General features: G+C 39.6%; 1 protein-coding gene across 1 annotated transcript in view; it reads left to right on the top strand.

Moving 5' to 3' along the window:
• PMFBP1 (polyamine modulated factor 1 binding protein 1) overlaps positions 1–22,733 on the top strand; it is a 119,004-nt gene that overhangs the window by 12,754 nt on the left and 83,517 nt on the right. Inside the window, exon 2 of the mRNA XM_074316013.1 lies at positions 5,007–5,130. The gene's annotated coding sequence lies outside the window, so the exon portion shown is untranslated. The remainder of the gene's footprint in view (positions 1–5,006; positions 5,131–22,733) is intronic.

The raw sequence follows: 22,733 nt of genomic DNA, 5'->3' as shown, positions 1-22,733 counted from the left end.
GTGATTCCTTCAAGTATCAAAACAAGTGGGCTTTCATATTCTCTCTGATCCCAACGTTTTGCTTCTGGGGAAGAAAAAATTGAAGAACATGCATCTGGCGGGTGGGATAAACACAGAAACATGTTATCTGTTTTTGCTCTGGAGAGCTATCAGGAGAGTTCATGGGACTTCCGTTTCAGTGGTAGTGTTAGGAATAGGGTTTCTCAACCTCTGCACTATTAACATTTTAGACCGAATAATTCTTTGTTGATGGGAGGGAGAAGCATCCAGAAGGGAGCTTTCCTGTGCATTTTAGCATGTACAGCACCATTCCTGGCCTCTACTCACTAGGTGCTAGTAACACCCGCCAGTTGTGACAACCAAAATGTCTTCAGACATTGCCAGATGTTCCCTGGGGAGCAAAATCACCTCTGGTTGAAAACCACTGGACTAGAGAGAATAGTTCTCATTTTGGAAAATAGTCGCAGTTTTGGAAATGATCTTTCTGCAGCAAGGCCCACGTTTCTAACAATATGTGCAAACATAGAGGCACTTCCTGGTCCCTGATGTTGCCCATGGATTGACTAATAATTGGTTCTCACACAGAACTCAGAGCTCAAGGTACCTGGAATGTAGTCTAGAGGGAGGCATGTCTCAAAAAGAAACAAGCAATTGGTTATTGACACATAGAGTTGACCAGGATCAAATAGATACAAAGCCAACTATGTTTTTGAAAGCAATGTACTGTCAATGAAACATTTTGAAAGCAATTAAAGACCTAAATATATGGAAAGACATCCCATGGGCACCACCCTAGTTTTTCTTTTTTTCTTTTTTTAATATGACTATTTGAGATTAAAATGACCTTGAAGCCCCCAGTCTTCTATAGAAAGCAGGCTAAGCCACAAAGGAAAGCATATTTTTCAATGCCCTTTTCAGACATGGCCAAGGAGGATAATGGAGGGAAAGGAGGACCTCCCAGAGCCATGGAGAACAATAAACTGAGAAGCACCCCTAGGGAGCAGAACAAGAGCCCAATCAAAGAACAGCCCCTATCCCTAGGGGGCCTTCACCATGTAATCCCACAAAGATTTCAGAATTGCTGTGAATCAGTGCCTGCTGTATGATTTCCATTCTTTCCCTTTCTAAATGGGAGATTGTAGTTACCCTGTTCTTCCACCACTGTGGGGACAAGCAACGGCATGTTAGTTCATTGTTATCTGGATGAAGAGTCATCTGAGATCCAGTGCTTCAAGTTTGAAATGTGATTGGATGAGACTTTAGGGTGTCTTCTTTAAAGAAGAAATGAAATAGTATGCATATAAAAAGGGGGAGCAAATATTTGTCACCAAAGGAACAGGCTGTGTCAGGTTTTTTTTAATTATTATTATTATTAATTATTTTCTGTCCTTTCTTAGGATAATAAATACCACTCATTTTCATTTGATTTTCAGCACCTATCCCTATGGGTGACTGTCTCTTTGACGTTAGGCTTGGTCATAAGACTTTCTTTTGCCATTGCAATGTGGGTAGAAGTGATAGGTACAACTTCCCAGCAGAAGCTTAGCCATGATCAGTCATCACTTCTTCTGTCACTTTGTCCCAGCGAAAGCATTTAATAGGCACCACCAAATCAATTTCAGAGATTTCAGGAGGAGGAATGATGGCCATGATCTTGATTGGGTTTTGGATGTGAAGCTTTTTGAAAATCAGCTTTATTGCTCAACACGTTTCTCAATATTATCTTTTGTTGGTTGAAATTGAAAAATAATTGCATTTTTCAATCCCATTTACAAATCAGCAGGTTCTTTCTTGAGCTCCAATTTTCTTCTATTACCGTGTTAAATGTACCCAGTAGAAACTAAAGCACACTAGAAACATTCTGTTTTTTATCCTCTTCACCTAAATCCACAAGCTAATTAGGTACATGATCTGCCTTCCTGGAAAAGCCAGACTTAAGCAATGCAATTTTTAAATTCAAAATCAGCGACATAACAGAAAAGGCCTTTGACAAAATCCAACACCCTTTTGTAATTAAAAAACAAACAAACAAAACAACACTTAATAAACTAGGGCTAAAAGGAAAACTCCTCAATCTGAAAAGGGCTATCTATAATGCAAAACCCCAAAGCTAATAACATACTTAGTGGTAAAAGACTAAATGCTTTTCCCGTAAGATCAGGAACTAGATGAGATGTCCACACTCACCACTTATATTCAACATTGTAATTGAGGTGTAGCCAGGGCAATTAGGCAAGAAAAAGAAATAAAAGACATCTACATTGGAATGGAAAAAGTAAAACTAACTTTGCCTTCAGATGATGTGATCTTGTATATTGAAAATCCAAAGCATTCCAAAAAAAAAAAGGCAACTATTGCAACTAGTAAACAAGTTCGACAGTGTTGCAGGACACAAGATCAATATACAAAAATCGATGGTATTGCTATACACTAGCAATGAAAAATCCAAAACTGAAGTTAAGAAAAAAAGTCCCATTTATAATAATATGAAAAACATAAAACACTTGGAAACAAACTCCTGAACACGTAAGACAAGTGGCACTCATTCTTTTCATTCATTATTGTTTGCCCTTTCGTGGATTCCCCTATCCCCAGTGCTCACAAAATGTTTCTACTTCAATAAGAGTTTTGCTGAGTGGTCTCAGTTCAGGGATGGGGTGTTAGTAGGTGTATGTATAATTTTTGGTGGAGGGTGGTTATCCTAACAAAGAATTTTTAATCTATATCCTTACAAATAAAAGGTTTATGGACATACTTGACTTAAGGGGAATTAGACCTTAGGTTTCCCTTTAACAACTTCCAGAAATGATTCCCCTTAACACTTTGGGAGTCATTTTGCCAGTATAAATTGCTTTGTATCTTTTTTCTTTTTTTACAACCAGTCTACCTGATGGAGTTAATCACTGTCTTCTGTACAATAGCTGTATCTTGTTCAAATTCCTATTTCTGCACGTCTCCCACCATTTTGTAATTCTTTGTATACATGTCTACCTCTGACACCACACCATGAAAAGAAAGACAGCATTTTATTAACTTTGCATCCCCAACTCTTAAGACATGTTCAATGCATCCTGAATTCCCATTTCCATAGGACTTCTCTTTTTCACCTGCTTGAAGACTATCTCCCTGAAGTCTCTCTCTTCCAGACTGTGCATGTCAGTCCCTCAAATTACAGGTTGATACATAAATTAATACATATTCTCTCCATGCATTATATCAATTTCCTTATTTCCAAAGTTACCACTAACCATCATTTCACCATTGGCTGTAATGAGAAACAGCCCATGAGAATCACATTAAATATGTCTTATAATGAGGTTTCAAGGCACAGCATGAGAACAGTTTATCTGTGAACAAGGTTTTAAAGGTAACAAATAAAATCCTTTCTTTTCACTACCCCTGCTTTATCAATATTTCTTAGCCTTCTAACCTAAAACAATACTGGATCTGAGAGTTGGCATCTTCCATCTGCTGTTTCAGTATTGACTACACATGCCTTTTCAGAGAGAGACAGCTGCACTTATATTTAGAATAAAGACAGCAAGAAGCCTGCATATAGCTCATACTTGATGGATATTTATTGTTCAATACAGGCTAAAGGAACCTGGTCTATCACTCGTGTTTCTATCACTGTGACTATCAGCCTATCAAATCAGACATTGTGATAATTGATTGAGATCTGGGTGGGATGGAGGGACATTCTTACTGGCTGGTTGACTGAAAAATCCATCACTAAACAATACAGTCAACATCATAGTCACAGCTTATATATTCTCTGATGAGAGTTTTTAATCTACACAGTTATTGTTTCTCTAGAGTTTGACATGAATCTCACTGGTTTGATAGGTATTTTCTCATAGAGATGCTCTCAACTTGACCTGACCAGAGACAGAAGTTTTCCAAGACCCAAACAGCCAAAATGTTTCAATCTTTGAAAGATATATGAACATTAATTAACAGATGAATATCTTCCCAAAAGTATATCTTTGTGAGAAAAGTCTTTGCAATTTATCTTAAATAAATGGTGCTACTCAGTGTGACCCATGGGCCAGTGCTGGTCTATAAACTATTACTGGTTTGTGATAAGATAAATACAAAAATTAAGAATGAGCATTTAGAAAAGTTTTTAGCAGCTTGAGAGTGCTTTTATGTCTGGGTATTCTCGCCATAAAAAATGGGCCTAGTATTTTGTATTTCTTTTACATTTTATTTTTCTAGCATTTTATTGTGTTTTATACAAATATTTGTCCATAATGATATGGATTTTTTTTTAACTGCTCTTTACCATAGATTGTTTGGGAAACACTGATTAATACCATATCTCATCTCAACTTCTTTGATAGTCTTATTTGCTTTATTCCAGTCTCCAAACTTCATTCCATTTTATACTCACCGCCATTTTCCAAACATGCTAAACTTAGATCGTTTTCCCCTCTTTAACCTGCAGGGAGAAGGTGTGTTAAAGGCTTGAGGCACTGATTGCACCCTTGTTTAAAGCCCTTGGTATATGAGAGTTCGTTGTGGTCATGAAGCTGGTGAAGTACCCTTCTGGCCACCTTAACAATGTGTTTATCATTTACGGGGGTAGAAAAGTTAGTTCCTGTTGGTTGTCACTTTGGCTCGTAGAATTATCAAGCCGTGATGAGCTTTAGTAAATGTTCCTTTCCCTGCTGCATTGACAAAGGCCACGTGGCCCTCACGATGCTGGAGTGCGTCTTAGTCCACCGTGCCCTTCCAGCGTTACTAACCTCCCCGTCATCTCTGCACAATCCAATAAATGTCGGTTCTCCATGAGTATTATTTCAAGTGAACTGATATATCGTTCATTGTTATACTTCATTTGATTCTTCCGCTGAGCAGTCAACCTGTCTCCAGGAGAACTATGTTTAACTGATTATGTCTTAACCTATGACATCATATTTTTAAAAGAACATGATTTGAAGACATTGATATCTATTGCCATTTACAGCTACTTTTCATTCAGATTGATTATATGTTCATGACAGGAATGTGAGTGATGGAATGGAGAGCGCAAGACCGGAATCGAGACCGCTGAGGAGGTTCTGCAGTAATCTAGGCAAGAAATAACAAGGGGCTAATCCAGGACAGTGACAGTGGTGATGGAGAAGGGTAAGTGTGACAAATATTTAGGCATTAGAGCAACAGGATTTGGTGACTGATTAGGTGTGGAGGGTAAGAATGAGGAAAAGTTGAAGATGACTCCCAAATTTTGGGCTTGGGGTAACTAAGTAGGTGGTGATGAGGTAGGAAGAAAGGAGAAAGAACAAGTTTGGAGAAATATGGGGACAGAAGGGATGATGGATTCAGCTTTGAGCACACCAAGTTTACCAATGTGACATCCAGGCAATTGCATATGAATCTAAAACTCAGGAGAAAATTCTGGCTGACAGATTTGGATTTTTTTAAGTCATGGATGAATAAGTAATTAAAACCGTAAAACTAAATGAGAACATAGAGATGTGTAATATTTTAAAATGTCTTAGAGAGATTTCGATTAATTCACCTTACCCTTAAAATTTAAGATTTTTAATAGTTATGGTTTCTTTATTTTCCATGTGATAAAATTAGGTAATCTGTTTCCCTAATAGTTTATACATGGGCATTATGGGATTCTATGAAAGCTGAAGCCAAACACAAATAGCAAACACTGGGGGCACAGGAGAGACAGTTCTGTTTCAAATGAATGTCTAACCATTTTTTGCAATAAATCTTACCAAGAGTGCATCAAGAGGCCTAGAAATGTCCGTCCTTTTCCCCCCAGTAACCCTGCTTCTATAAAACGATGCTAAGGAAATAGAGAGGTACCCGAAATGTATCCATAAGTTTATTTATTTAACAAATATTTTTAGTGAGCAGAACTTATGCTGGGAACTGGGAATATACTGGTCAGTAAGAAACAGTCTCTGCCCTCTGAGATCTCCTAGTCTGGACCATCAGGGGGATATGGTACCTATGAAGACAGAGAAGTTGACTGGATAGCGTGGGAATTGGGAAGATCTCAGGAGCATCACTTCCTGAAAGAAGTGATGTGCAGGCTGAGTTGGTTATGGGTGTTAGCCTTGGGAGGAAGGGAGGTAAGAACATTTTGGACAGAAGCAATAACATAAGCAAAGTGGTAAGAAAAGAAAACACATCATGATCTTTCAGGAATAGACATTTTGGAGACGTCACACCGTGTCCTGGGGCTTCACTTTTACTCTGTAGGTCAGAGTTTCTCCCGTTGTGTTCAGAGTAGCCCCTGTGTTTCTCAGAGAAGCGTTAGGAATCTTTGTCAATAGGGAGGTAGGGTGCGGCTGGGAATTGATTCAGACTCTGAACCCAGCCCTGACACGACCCACGTTCCTGGGGAAGTTTGACTTAAGATATTTAAAAGAAGGGTTCTTCTGCTAAAAAGAAAGTTTGAAAACCTTTGGTGGAGCTATGGGAGATCTTTATGCAAGGAGTGACCACAACAGATACACATTTCAGGTAGATTATACTGGTGGCTATGGGAAGATTCTTTACCTGGTATTTATTTATAACTAGAAACAACCTAAATGCCCAATAATAAGAGTGTGAGAAGGTAATAGCAATAACAAATAGCTTCCATTTATTGAATGCTTACTGTGCGGGAGCACAATGCTAAGTACATATATACTCTACATCATTTAACCTTGATAGAAACCACATGAGGTATTATCAATATTTTGTAGATGTGAGAATTGAGGGAGGCTTAATGAGGGTAAGCAGCTGGTTTTGCATCACCCAGCTACCGTGTTTCCCCAAAAATAAGACCTACCCCGAAAATAAGCCCCAGTTAAGATCGTCAGCCAGACGGACGCATTTAGTACGTTATGATGATGTTCCAGAAGAAGATGACATGACCGTATTTGAATAAATGTAGATTGTTGTACATGAAAAAGTAAGCCATCCCCTGAAAATACACCCTAATGCATCTTTTGGAGCAAAAAATAATATAAAACCCAGTCTTATTTTCAGGGAAACATGGTATTAACAGGTGGGGCTAGAATTCCATCCCAAATCTGACCCTTAAGGTAGGGGCATGCCATCCTGCCGCCTGAGCTACGATGAAACCACAGGGAGGAATGTTATGCAACCCTTTGAAATTGTATTGTCAAAGATTATTTAATGATATGGGGAAAATGTTTGTAGAACAATGTCAAATAAAAAAACTCAAGTATAAAAAATATAATCATTCCAATTTTATTAAACATACCACAATATTAAAAATATTTACCACTGAGTAATAATAGAACTGTAGGCAATTTTAATTTTTACACTTTTCTTCCAAATTTTCTAGAATGATCATATTTTCCCTTACTCATGAGAAGCATAACAAAATATTTTATATATGTATACATATACACGTGTGTGTGTGTGTGTGTGTGTGTGTTCAAGGTGAATTGCTGTCATCAGTCATTCTCACCTCAGACTCAGAAGGAAGGATCAGTTCTTTAACACATCTTTCAGAACAACGGTGCAAACTATCATGTGTACAGAATGTAAGGGAAATCGGTCTGTGCTAATTACTAGTCATAACCTTGAAGGTGAAGTCTCTGGGTTTCAGTTTCCTTGCCTCAGAAGTGAGGAAGTTAACCTAAATAGTCTTTACAAATCCTAAAAACACGAAATTTTATCGTTGTTGTTGTTTAAGTACAAATGAAATCAAGCAAGGGGCATAAAAGAAATATATTAAATTATTTTTGCTTTAGCTACATTTTCATGGGCATTTAGGTGGGTTCTTTGATTGGATCTTGGATATCTGAGACAGCGAAAATATACTCAGATGCATTCAGCATGTGAGCATCATGCGATACTTTCACAAAAAATTTTCCTCATCTCATCTTCACTAAAACCTTTTGAGGTGAGCATTGTTATCCCTATTTTTGCTGATATTAATCAAGGTGTAAGGAAATCACAAAAGGTCTCTCACAATATGTTGTAGCTAGATTCAACCCCAAATGCTTCTTTGTGAATTCCCAGAATATATTTAGTTCCGATGTGAAATTATTTGTTTGCTTGTTTATTTGTTTTATCATTTCAACTACCTACTGAATTGGTTATAGAAAACACAGTTTCTGTCCTCAAATATTTTGTATTCTAAAAGAGAGACAAGGTTCTTTAAAGAAACAATTCTGAAATTTAAATTAAACATGATATGTAACAGGGACAAATGGAGGCTTTCGGCAATGTCTCGTATACTTCAGTGAGAAGCAAACAAAAGGACATTATTATAAAATTGCAAATGGGGGGCAGAAACAGTCACTTGTCATTAGTGTCAGGGTCATTTTAATGAAAATTGACCCCAGAGATGCTTGACTAAGCAGTGGAAACCTAGGCATCATTTGGACCCTGACAGAACCAGGGCAATTAAATTTTTCCTACCTGCATATGAGCTTAAGAGAATAAATCAGCCCAAAGCCACTGGCCATACTAATTGCTCTAATTATTGCTCTAATATTATCACAGGAAACACTAGAAAATACCAATGAGATATCAAAAGATAGCCACAGCCCAGAATAACCTTGTAACCAATGAATTCCCAGAGGAATATTCAGACACTGCTCACAAAGCCTGGGACAGCCCAGTTGGATAATAAAGCATAAAAATATGTAGTTTGACAGAGAGCAGGGATTCCATAACATAGGGCATCGTCTCCTTCTGGGGATGAATCTGTTCAGTGGAAATACAACACTGACAGGAAGAAATTGGGTGGGGCACCTCAGAGAGGCATTATTGGTTGGCTTAGAAACACTGGCTACTCGGTTGCCGAGAGGGTTGGGTGTGTGTGTGTGTGTGTGTGTGTGTGTGGCCCTCAAGTAAAAGAACAAAATGTAGAGATTTGTTCATCTGCAGCCAGGCCTTATTTCTTGAAATGTGGCTACTCACCTAGCATTTATGGGCTATATGAAGAGGATTATGTCTAAGTAAGAGCTTCTAGGATTTTGTGAGGGGTTATCAACTTCTTAAATTCCCTACTGTCCTAAGATGAAAGAGTGACCCAAAGTGGTAAGCTTGAGCTCCGAAAGGAAGTGAAAACTATGTGTTTCATGCATGATCGGCACTGGTTTCCCCATCTATACATCATCTGAGGCACGAGGAAAGGGACGTGGTTTATCTCACTCAGACATGGCTTCTCCAGTAGGCTATTTTTTCTAGGTAGTTAAATAAATAGCTACTGTAAAGTGCTCTAGTTCTCTGTGGAATGTTGATATGTGGATAAATTACAATAGCTCAAAGAGCACTGGACCAGGAGTTGGGGAGATGGTCTCAGCTCTGCCATTGTGTCTCCCAAGTAAATTAGTCTACCTGTGCCATTAATTCTCCATTATCAAGAGCAAAACTGTTTATTTATATAAGTAACCGAGAACAATTGAAATAATATGTCAAAGCACTTAAATTTCACTGTAAGTAAAGTATAACACAATTTAAAGAGCCCTTACTATGTGCCAGTTTTAGGTTCTGTGGGAGACACAAACAAGATATGGTTCATATCTTTAAGGGAACTTGTTATCTAGGCAGGTGACAGACCGATGCACATATTGCAACCAGTTGAGTTGTAGCAGACATTGTGATAATTGCTATTAGAAAGTTTATTCAATCATTCAATAAGTATTGGCAGGCATTCTAAAAGTAAATTCTCTCTCAGGTTGGGGAAAGGGAAATCATAAAGCTTTACAGATGTGAGTGTTTGGATTGGGCCTTGAAGAAGAGGTTAAAATTGTTAGAGATGAATTGAGGCAGGTGTGATAAAGGTAAAGGGAGAGTAAAAGGCATGGGAAACATAAAGGGTGTGCTTTGGAAATAGTAAGTAGTCTGACAAACGTCAAAAATGTATAATTAGAAAAAGAGGAAGTAGTGAGAGATGTGCCTGAAAAGATCACTTGTGGCCAGATTCCAGGTGGCCAAGTTAAGAAGCTTGGACTTTATTCTGTAGAGATCCAATGCTTTGGACAGTGGAATGACATGATTCTATCTATGCTATAGGACAATAAGTCTGCCAGTAGAGTAAAGGAGGTGAGACTGGAGGAGAGGAAATTCAGTAGGAGGCTTTTGCAAGAGCCCAGACAAGAGAGAGCCAAACTCAGGCAAAGCGGGGGGTGGAAAAGAGAGATGGATGCAGAAGATATGGATGATGTAGAATTCACAGATCATGGCACCTATTTGGACATTGCCCAAGGAGAGGACAGATTGAAGATGATTCTGCTCATCAGCCCAGCCCTTGACAAATTCTTGAAATAGGTTGCCTTTTTTTTTTTTTTTTTTTTGCAGCTTCGGAGTGCTCAGTGCAGTACCCGTCTCCTGTTGTCAGGGCCATGTGGGCTTACTTCCTTTCCACTGTCAAAATCTGTCATCTCAAAAGGGTATGAAATTCACCCTGTGTAGAAAGCTTACAATGTTACCCTTCCCGGGTATTTGTCCTTCAACAGATTTCTAAGCTTTAAGGGAGAGATAGAAAACTTTAAAAAAGGTAATTTCTAATGTTAGCTAGTAGTTTTCCTACTAAGTAGGAAGTATTTTATTGTCAAGTTTTATATATTTCAAACTTTGCCTTGGTCCAGCCTTGTTTATTGGCAAGGGTGATATTCAAAAGACTGAATAACTCCTTATAGCCCAGTTAGTAACTGGTCCACAAGGCACACCAAGTGCAAACAACTGTTAGGACCATATCAGACCATCCAGCTGAGGATCAGCTTGGATATGGCCATGTTCTGGATTATTACAGCCTTACAAGTAAGGATGGGCCCACAGACCTGGAGTCAAGAATTACACCAAGTCTTTTGAAAACTAGGTTAAAACAAAATGAAAAATCAACTGTGATCCACTGCACTATCGCTGAATTTCCAAAAGCTACTGATGCTGGTCCACTAACAACTGTGTTTCCCTGAAAATAAGACCTAACCGGAAAATAAGCCCTAACATGATTTTTCAGGATGACATCCCCTGAACATAAGCCCTAATGCGTCTTTTGCAGTAAAACTTAATATAAAACCTGGTCTTATTTTCGGAGAAACATGGTACTGTTCCATAACTCTCTCCTAGGCAAGGTAGGAGTTGTGAAAATTCTGTGACAAGACACCCCTCCTCAACCTTAACCTTTCTCCCTTGTGCTTGGGGGGTATTGCCCTTGTGCCTTTGAGATGATTGGGAGGAAAGGAAGCAAAGCTGTCACCTATTCTGTGCCCTGCTGCATTTCACTCTTCATTCTGCAACCCGGTGCTGCAGACGCTGGGCCCAGTGAGGCTGTGTGTTGTGACAGGCTGGGCTGCCTCTTATTATCCAAGATCACCCACTCCCTCTTTTATTTGAAAGATCCAAATAATTTTAAATACCACCCATAAGGCTGCAGCTGTCCCCAGAAATGGAGCTCTGATTAAATTCCTGCCTCTCCTTTAAGAGCCAACTTAAATGTCACCTCTAAATAATAACTGGTGACATTTACTCAGTGCTTACTCTGAGCCAGGCACTTTGCTAAGGGCTTCTGATGGATTTTCTCATTTTACCCTCAAAATAAAACTCTGAGGTAAGTACTAGTATTGTCCCCATTCTACAGATGTGGAAACCGAGAGGTTAAATCACTGACCCAAGATCTCACAGCTAGTGAGGAGGAGAGCCAGCAGTCCAATGTCCAGATCCTCAGTGCAGATACATAATAGGCATTCAGTAAGTGACCCGAATGATAGGCAGACTGTTTCCCTTTGCACAGTGTTCTCAGTGTGTCCTTCACAGCAGCGCCATGTTTGCAGTGACTTATTCAGTGTTTGTCTTTTCAAACTCAGTAAGACCACCGTTACACCTCCCAGACTCGGTACCCTGCCTGGCATATTGTGGGTTTGCAATAATATTTGTGGAAGGAGAAAATAAAGGGAAGGAGGAAAGAAGGGAAGGGCAAAAAAGGGTTTCTAGTTTGAGGTTTGGAAAGTACAGTGACCTGATATATACTTTTGAATGACAAGAAGCTGTGTGGCTGGTCTCACTCCAGGGTTGCAATCCCAAGTCTGCCATTTCCTAGCCATGTAACTCCCACGTGTATCCATTTACTTTGAGCCTCAGTTTCCACATCTTGTAAAATGGTTCTCTTCCTTGGCGATATGAAAGTTAAATGAGATCACGTATATGAATAAGGCCAGCCAAGTGCCTGCTACTCAGTAATTGTTGATTGTGTCGTTGGGTTAAGAGAGACACAGAAAGGACTGACATATTTCACGTCACGGACAGGTGCATGTCGTCATCACTGATACGTAACATATTGCAGGAGACCAATCACTGTTTTGAGTGACTAGGCCAAACGGCTATATGTCTAAACACTGAAATATGATAAATGCCAGTATTATCAGGAACACCTATTTTTATGTCTCAGTGCCATCTTGACCGAGATGTGGGTCTCCTTATATTTATAACGCGAAGGCATTGTGCTATTCCTCCTGGTCAGGATAGTTGAAACGTCTGTTCTTTTCTCTCCCCCGCCCTTCCTGCCTCTGGAGGTAGCGGAGCTGAGCGGGAGCCGAGCGTATGTATTCCTTCCGTGCGCTCTCCCAACACCCTTCATCTGCCTGTCACTTTTCAAAGACAAGCTCCTGAGAATGAAATCTCTGCTTTCTTTGTTTTCCTGGTTTCCATTTTGTATCCTAAAATATTCACTTCAAGTTCCGCTTGACAGACGTCCCTAATCTAATCTCCACGTCTGCTTTCTAATTTTCACAGTCAGGATAAAACAAATAGGTTGGAGTTAATTGCCGGAGCAGCGGGCCGGAGCTCTGAGCTGTGATTTATGAGCTGAGTGCGGGCGCTCTGCAACACATTTTTCTTAATTTATTTTTAATGAGTCTTTCAATTAATTTTCTTGGAAACATCTTAATGATGTTGGAGGCGGGTGTTAATGAGGTCTGCACCAGCTCCTAATTTTGCATATTTTAAAGTGCCTACATCTTGCACCCTTTCTTTCCATTTTGAGAAGAGGTGAGGGAGGGGGTAGATTATTGTTGAATGGAGAATTTTCCCTCTTCAAGCCTCAGTCTTTGCTTAACCTTTCAGACTTTATGGGCTTGTGGTGTGTCTCAGAGCAATCGTCTCCTTCCTGCTCCCCTCCCCCACCTGCTCTGGGCTCCCTGAGTCTGAGGAGCTGCTGCAGAAAAGGGAGAACAGACATAATTCCCCAGGAAATTGTGAGTCCTGGGGAGCAGTCAGTGTCCCTGAGGAAAGACTGTGCCCAGGGGGTACATTTGCTAGGTGATGGAACCTTTTCTAAAGCAGACAGTAAATAGGGGGAAATAACAATGGAAGAAACAACTCAAGGGGTGTCTTATTAGCATCTGGCCATTTGTTTAGAGACCCTGGTCCCCGAAATGTCTCTGCAGAGCCAGGCACCACCTTCACCACAGATTCATCCCGCAGGCATAGAGCAAGTGTGAGTGTTGTCTCTGAGCCTCTGTGATTCCTTTCAACTCCAAAGACTGTCCGCTAAGTCCTCATCTGCCTTCATTCTGCATTTGCTAGTGAGAGCTTATTTGCCTGATAAATGGTCATTCAACGCTTAGGATAGAAAATTTGGGAAATGCAAAAGAACGGGTCAAGTAAGGAAAAACCAGGTTCTAATGCCTAAAATCAACCACTATTAAAATTGTGGCATTTCCTTCTAGTCATTGTTCTTCTACTCATAGGCTTTGGGCTTTATTGTATGCAATTGTGATGATACTGAGTATCATTTTTCCCATTTAATATAAGTAACAAACTTCTTTCTAACATCATTTTTAATGACTGTTTAGTATTCCGTCTAGCAGATTTGTCATAATTTACTGAGCCATTCCAATGTAACTGGGCATCTAAGCTAATTCCCAAACTGTTATCACAAATACCATAGTGTTGAACATCTTTGTATAGAAAGCTTTTTTAAAATTAGGGATTATTTCCTTTGGAATAGACTAAGGAATTACTGATTTAAAGAGTATAATCCTTTTTAAGGCTCTTGATATATATTTTCAAATTACTTTCCAAAGCCTTATGCCAGTTCACTTCCAAAATACATAAGTGTGTCTATTTCTTTGATCTTGTAATAGTGGAGAGTATTACAATTGGGGGGGAAAAAATTTACTCATCTGGCAGATTTACGTGCAATTTCTTTAATTTCTCCAATAAGTCCTCTTTTGGGGTTATGTTTCCATTAAACCCAAGGCTGCTTTTACTAGAGAACTTTCTGTACCATAAACCCCTGCATAGCCAAGACCTAAGTCCTTCTCTTGGCATGTAGTAGAGACTCAACGAATGTGTATTAAACTGACTTACCCACAAAACAGAAAGGTGAGCATGTATCTCTGAGTGTCTTATTTCCATCGGGATCTGCCCAATGGCCTCTCCAGGTCAGAGTTTCCAAACCTGAGTGCACACCTCCTCACTCACCCTTGAGTAAAGGTGCCCCCATTGAGCAGCTCCCCTAGGCTCCAGACACGGGGGGCCTTCTGCAGTGCCCCCCTGTCCGCTCAGCCCCCCCCACACACACACATGCACATGCAGTCAGTCAGCAGGTCCTGTGGCTAAACCTCCACACACCTTCCTGACTGCCTCTTCCCTTCCATTCCCCCAGTCCTGTTTCAGACCCGTCTCTCACCTGGACGAGTGCAAAAGCCTCCCAACTGTCTTTTCCCCAACAGTCCTTCCCTCAGTGTTTTAGCCTTTTAAAGTGCAGGAGTCCTGTCTTTCTAACAATGAGTGACTGCCCTACCGTGATTCCCTCCTCGAGTGTAGAACACAGTCCCAAATCCTCAGTATATCATAAGGGGCTTTATACAAGTTAACCCCCTAGTATATGAGTGCAAAGGAAACATGGCGATCTCCCTACCTATATGGGGAAAACCCCAGTTCTTCCCTACTATGTGTTTCCCCTGTTGGTCTCCTTTACTACTCACACAAAACACATCACTTCTGACACTTCTGTTCACCGAATGTGTGGATGTTTTTTTCCCCCCACACCAAGCAATTCTCTGCAACAATAGCTGGGTGTCCTCCAATTTTACTCAGTTCTGACACTCCCTGCCGAGGGATAGCATCAGATTCACAAGAAAAGGGCGCAGTCCCACAAGACTGCCCCTCCCACCCCCACTTTAGAGCCCAGTCACAAGCTCAGACTATTGCCTGAGCTTCTACCAACAACCCCTCCTCAGGCTAGATTAATTTGCTAGAGCAGCTCACAGAACTCAGGGAAACACGTTTGCTGGTTTAATTTATAGTAAAGCACACAGATGAGCAGCCAGATAAAGAGATCCATGGGGTGAAGTCTGGGAGGGTCCCGAGCACAGAAGCTCTGTCCCGTGAAATTGGGTGCATCATCCCCCAGTGTGGAGGTGTTCATCCACCTGCAAGCACCCCAAACCCCCTACTCTTGGGACTTTAGGGAGGCTTCCTCACATAGTTATGTTCAATTATTAACTCCATCTCTAGCCTCTGTCCCCTCTCTGGAATATGAGGGGTGGGACTGAGAGTTCCAAGCTTCTAATTATGGCTGGTCTTTCTGGTGACCAGCCCCATCCAGGAGCCTGCCAAAAGTCACCTCATTAGAGCAAAAGATGCTCCTAGTGTCCTTATCACTTAGAAATTTAGAAGGATTTTAGGAGGCCTGTGTCAGGGACAGGGTCAAAGACAAATATTAGAATAAGAGATGCTCCTACTGTTTCTATCACTTAGGAAATTCCAAGGGCTTTAGGAGCTCTGTGCCAGGAACTGAGAGCGGGGTGGGGGTGGGGGGAAGAAAAGAAAAGGGGAAAAAAAAAAAAAAATTATATATATATATATATTCCTGTTAGCTCACAGTTTCCCATTTCTCCAATATGCATACACTGTTCAGGCCACATCCTAAGCCCGGGATGCCCTGTTCCTATTCTCCATAAGCAATTCCATACCACCTCTCCCATTAATACTTATTCACTACTATGGCTCCTGCCTGGTGCATACTTTGCACATGGTAGATGCCTAGTGAATGTCTGGCAAGTGAATATAGAAATAAAGCATCTGTAGCAATGTGTTTCCTTCAAAGCTGTTACCTACGGTACTTTCTGGGCTGTTTTATGCACTAGGTTAGATGTTCATATTTGAAATTTTAAAGAACCCTTCAACCTGTGGGTTAGATGTTTATATTTGAAAATGTTTAAGAACCCTTCAGCCTGGGAAAAAATCATTTCTCAAAGCATTTCTGTTTTCTGGTAGACTCCACTGGTTTATTACTGGACATTTCTTAATTTACATTAAAGGTTCTTTTGAGTGCTTTTCCCACTCATTCCTTGAGCTTAGTGTAAGTATTGTCAGAATATTCCCTGAGAAAAGACCACAGATTCTAGCTTCAAGGGATAATTGGTTCAGATAAGATTGTGTGTCCAGATGCAGAGTTTAATATCTTGTGGTCTTGTAGTTAAAATGGGATCTTTCAAGCATTTTCTTAAAGCTGAAGGATGTTTTTTAAAAGCCTTCTGACCAATAGCAACAATTTACCTACAACTGTGAGATTCTGGTCTTTGACCCCAAATATGTGTCAAACAAATTAATAATTATAAGTGAAGCGCTGATGTCAAAGGCATTGTTTTTGAGATTTTTAAGCCCTAGATTTACACAGGTAAAGAACAGGGACCACCAATGGATGGAAGCCAAGATGAACAAGCAAGGGTTGTATCAGGTAGGATAGTGAGGGGCTGGCATTGGATATATTGTATAACATTACTTTCATTTCTAGTATTGGCCACTATGTTTTAGAGTTATTTTTCACACTATAATTAAATGAATCCCTCATTTTATTTCCAGTGTTTAAAATTTTCTATCAGCCATAATAGGTTTTGCTATAACAAACAACCTCAAATTTCAGAGACTTGACTTAACAAACGTTTATGTCTCACTCACACAAGGTAGATATATTCAGTAGGAAGGTACTTCTGGGCATCTTCCTCGTGACTCAGGGAACCAGGTACTGCTGTCCCCTATGGCATTCTCGGAGTCTTCCATTGGGTCCTCTACATTGGGCTGGCCAGGGAGTGAAGACAGGTTATGTGAAGGGTAATGCGGCATATTTTAGAGGCCAGGTGTGTAAGTGGCATACCTCATGTAGGTGGTATGCTGGAGTAACTCATTACAGCTCACGAAAGCCACCTAGTCAATTTCTAGGCATTCTGCAACCTGGTTGTTACACACAAACATTCTCAAAAATTAAATCATATAAACATGCAATTAAATGTTTTAAATTAAATGAAAAGCAAAGGCAATAATTATTCAAACTGCCTATTTTACTACATTTTATTATTATCTATGCTTGAAATTATTTATGTGTCTTGTATTATAAGTGGGAAATACTGCAGAATGATGGCTACTGTGTATCTCTTCCTGACTCCATGTTTAATGACATTGTTTTGGTTGTTTGAAATAGATGATGGAAATGGCAAACGCTATAAATCAGTACTTTATTTATTGATAGTCTAGAAACTTTTAAACATTATATAGGAAATATTAAAAATCCAGAATAATTAAAAGCATGTTGTATCTGGAGTCATTTTATTGTGAATAGCACAAAATATCGAGGAAATATTCTTCTAGTATTTGATAACTGTTAACTGATTCAGCAAAGAAGTTGCCCAGATTACTGATGAAGTAAATTCTGACATACATCTTCATTATTTCACTTACTCAATAATGTAAAAGAAAATACCAACCAATATTCACGTTTGGAACTACACTCATTCATCAACTGTAACCATAGGTTGGCTACAATATAAGAGTTCGGTAAAAATCAACAAGAGCATTCTGAGAGAATCAATTGGCTATATGGAAATTTAAAAAAAAAAAAGTGTATTGCATATTTTTAAATGTAGTTGTTATATTATTAATTGTGAATAATGTGCTACCCATCCTTTATAGCAGCAAGTTTATAGTAAACCCAAGTACACATGCATGTATTGTTTTTTGGAGAGCCCATTGTTAAACATCTACTAACACACCCCTGCCTCTACCTATGCTCTACTGGCCAGAACTTAATCATGTGGTCTCACCTAGATGCAAGGGTTGCAGAGTAATTAGTGTAGCTACGTGTTCAGGAAAGAGAGAACTGGATATTCATGAGCACTAGCATTTTCGTCCACAGTTTAGCCTTCTGGTCACCAAATATCCGGGTTTGGGGGGGTTGTATTTCCACACATAGAACACACTCACCTGTCCCCAAGGGGGACTACCCCAAGTCTCATCCAGTAACTGCATTCTGGCTCAAAGTCTATAATCTCTGGATAGCACGCAGATTTCTCTGTTAGGTCAGATCAACTCTTCTTGGCATGGCAACCAGTGATAAAAGATGTTATTTTCTCCCACCCATGCACCTCTGCCCCATATACTTTAGTGAAGCAAGGGCAAGAATTGCAATTAAAAATTTCCTGTCAGATAAGGAATGAAAAGGGGTACACTACACTACAGTCAGTCATTCCTAAAAATGCTAGAATTCTATGGGGCTGGCATTGGGAAGGCCTCCTACCTGACAAGGACCCAGTTCTGCTCTCTGGGAAGAAATCCCTTTGTCTGTAGGTTGCATCTGAAATGGGTGTTGGGAAGTTTGCCCGCCTTGGGGAGCTGTATAGAATTAACAGCCTATGGCCTGCTTTCTGCTTAAGCTGGGGAGCCTAAAGGTGTTTGACGTCTCAAGCACTTAAAGGGCACTTTAATCCAGACTCATGGCTTTCTTTAGCAGTTCGGTTCTCTCAAACACTAGTACAGACTTCTGGTCTATTCGCTTCCCAGTCAGTTCCATTACCCAGTGATTACAACCAGTTATTTTTTTGACATGATTGTCAACCCTGCCTCATTTCTCTGCTTCCTTGCGTCCATGACAATCTCTCTCAATTTAATAGCAGCTGGCTTGAGGCCATCTGGAACCATCACTGGGAAGGTCATGTTTTCAGTCTGGGCTTTACCACAAGCTGGTTGTACTGTTCACCTGAAAGGTTTTATTGGGCCTCTGTCATGTATCCTCGGCTGTTTGGGATCTAGAAGTAGTAACTTTTTTTAACCCTTTGACTCTGCAAATATCTGGACTCCTTTTATTCTCATTTATTCCTGCATACAGACCTGCTAATTCCCTCCTGAGTTCATCTTCTTATAATAATAGCTTAGCAAAGGCAGCCAATGAAAATCAACACACATTACAAATAGTCTGTTTTCTAGACTTCCTTTAGAGCTGCCAGCGTAAGAGAAGCCCTGAGTTTCCACAGATGACAGTTTTCTCATGTTTCACCCCTACATACCATGGGTCTCATCTTTCTAGCCACCAATAACAGCACCCTTACCACTCACTGCCTGACCACTAAGCCAGTGCCACATAGTTTACGTTATTTGGACAACACCTCACTTCAAGGTACCAGCTTCTGTATTAGTCAAAACAGGATAGGCTAAGCTATGGTAACAAATCCTAGCAGCTTAACACATAAAACCATTTCTGCCTAATGGAAAGCTCATGCAGGTTTTTGTAATACAGCAACTGTCCGCCATGTACTAGTTCTGAGATACTGATTCTTTAACCTGGTGGCTCCATGTCCCCTTGGGATCCTCAGCGCTGCATCCTCTGCACTTAGCTTAAAAGAAGCAAAGAAAGAGTATGGAGGACCCTGTGGGGGTATTTTAGGGACCAGGCTTGCAAGGGGCACCTATTACTTCCACACTACCACCCCTTGCCATTGGCCAGGATTCAGTCATGGTCCCACCTAGATGCCAGGGAACTTATGTGCTTTAGTTGTGTACTTAGGAAGAAGAGAACAAACAGATACTGGTGAACAATGCCATCTGTGTCATGCAAAGAGGATAAAGTTAATTATCTTTATCCTCTTCCTGACTAAAACAAGGATCTTAACATGCCTTAACTTCCTTCCTAACTTCTTCCACCCATCTTTCCTGTTAGGATTTTCTATTATTTTAGTTTCACCATCTTTTTTTAAAAGCCAAATGAGGTTTTGGTTGGTTGGTTGGTTGGTTGGTTGGTTGGTTGGTTGGTTGGTTGGTTGGTTTTTTATTCGTTTGTTTTTACAGTTTGTATTTATTTAGTTTACCAACATGTTTCACCTTTTTTTTTTTTTTTTCTTACTGTTGCTTCCTTCATCCTCTTCTCTTCTGGTTTAATTTACCTTCTTGAAACAATTTCCTCTATTTGTTCTTTCAGCAAGGGTCTAAGACAAATAAACTCTTAATCTTTATATGTCAGTAAATAACTTTATACCACCTCACTTTTTGAATGAGATAATTGTTTGAGCATAAAATTCAAGTTTGTCAATTTTCCCTAAATATTTTGAAGGTTGTTCTATTATCTTCAGCTTTTTAACTGTTTATGCTGATAGTTAATCTCCATAGTCATAAATAATTAACCGCTATTTTTTTTATTTACAATACTGGAAGTTATCCAGTGACTTCATATTATGATAAATAAGAGTTTAGTTCTCTTATTCCACCTTATATCACTCCTGTTTTTAATAATATATTCAATATTTACAAAAGTGGGATTATATTAATACTGTTCACTGTTGAGCCCCGTAGTGAACTATGATTACGTTTAAATTGACTCATGATTCAAGTTCCAGTGCAATTTTGGGATTTTTCTGGAAATTTCTGTTTGCTGTTTGTTTTTGCTACCTACTTATCCTTGACCTTTTTCCTCAAATGCTTCATCATGTTAGGTTTTCATTCAACTCCCTTGTATTAATTAGTTTTCTATGGCTGTGTAACAAATTGCCCCCCCCAAAAAAAAACATTTTGTCTTAAAACAACGGACATTTATTACCTCAGATTTCTGTAGGAAAGGAATCAGACTAGGTTAGTTGGGTCCTCTGGCTCAGGAGCTCTCACAAGGCTATAATTAAGGTGTCGTCCAGGGCTGTAGTCATCTCAAGCTTCAACTACAAGAGGATCCGTTTCCAAGCTCATTCCCGTAGTTGTTAGCAGGATTCAATCCCCCATGGGCTTTGGCCAGGACCATCCCTCAGTTTCTTGCCAGATGGGCTTCTTCATAGGGCAGCTCACAACACGGCAGCTGGCTTTCATCAGAGCAAGAGACGGCAAATGAGATGGAAGCCAGAATCTTTTTATACCCTCGTCGTGGAAGTAATATCCCATCACTTTTACCATATTCTGTGTATTGGAAGCAGGTCACTAGGTCCATACTCAAGAGGAGGGCGTTATACAGGGCATGACTAGCAGGAGTCTGAGATAATTTGGAGTTATTTTAGAAGTTACCTACCACACTCTTTTTCCCCCCTGGAGTTCGCTTTCTCGCTCTTGCTGTAATCTGGACCATTTAATCTCTAGTCCCCTGCTCAGCCAACTTCCTGAGAGTTTCCTTCACCATTTCGCTGCATTGAAGTCTCTCTTTCTGGATCCCATCATCTCCTTTCTTGGTTTACTTTCTCTCATTTTAGTGGAGCATACCTACAACTCCTGTTCCCTAACATAGGTACTAGGAAAGTAAGTTTTCTAAGTCTGTTCATGTCTATAATGTCTTTATATTAATTATTCCTAATATTTGGCCAGGTATATAATTCAAGGTTAAAAATTACTTTCCATCAGAATTTGTAAAGCCTTGTTCCATTTTCTTCTAGCATAAAGTACAGCTGTTAAAAAATCTGATCTCTCATTCCTCTGTAAGTGACCTGTTTTTATTATCCTATCTGGAAACTTTCAGATTCTTCTTTTAATCCCAGATGTTATGAAATGTCACAGTGATATTCTTTGGTAAAGGATTAATATTCATTTATTGTTCTAGATTCTCCATGTACCTTTTCTGTCTTAGACTCTTGTCCTTAAGTTTTGGGAATTGTTCTTGTATAATTTCTTTGATGATTTCATCCTTCCATTTTATCTCTTCTCTCTTTCTAGAATTCCTATTAGTGATGTTGGACCTTCTAGATCAGGGGTCAGCAAAATGTTGGGATTTTTTTTGTAAAAGGCTAGATAGGAAACATTTTAGTCTTTGGGGGCCATATATAGCCTCTGTTCCGTATTCTTTTTTTATATATACAACCTTTCACAAATTTAAAAAGCATTCTTAGCTTAAGGGACATACAAAAACAGACCATGGGCTGGATTTGGCTCAGAGGCCATTAATTGTCAACCTCTTTTAGACAGACATATACTATATCTCTTATTTGGTCTTATATTGTCTATTACTTCTTGCTATAATTTCTGGAAGATATTCTAGATGTTATAGTCTAATTCTTCTATCACATTTTTTTTTCACTTCAGGAATTCTATTTTTAAATTCTAAGAACTCTTATTCTCCAAATGTTCCCTTTGCATAACATCTTCTCAAATCTCTCTGAAGATATAAACTAGAGGTTGGGGGTACTTTATTTGGGGATGGGAGCAGAGCTTGTCAACTAATGGGCTTCACTTTAGGGATACTGGGTGGAGAAGAGAATGGGGAAGTTTAGTCCCTAGGGCTCTCTGGTTTATCCAGAGAACAAACTTCTGATATCCTGCCTGGAGGATAGATGTGATGCTGCTGATATTCTGTGAATTGAGCTTAGGAGGTAGGAGGGAGGTCTCTTCTGGTTGCTGATTTCGTGTAACACCTGTGTCTAAATCCAAAGCCCTGTATACATATCACCCTCTAAATGAACTTTAGGCTGTGGTTTCCTCTATCTGCTAAATAGTTATCTCATTTAGTCATCTGCTTTTTAACTTCCAAAAATCATTGACTTTCTTATTCTTTGGGT

The sequence above is a fragment of the Rhinolophus sinicus genome, linkage group LG11 (assembly GCF_036562045.2).
Source record: "Rhinolophus sinicus isolate RSC01 linkage group LG11, ASM3656204v1, whole genome shotgun sequence".
Classification (NCBI taxonomy): Eukaryota; Metazoa; Chordata; class Mammalia; order Chiroptera; family Rhinolophidae; genus Rhinolophus; species Rhinolophus sinicus.
Note: the sequence above shows the minus strand (reverse complement) of the source record. Positions and strands in the feature narration are given on the sequence as shown.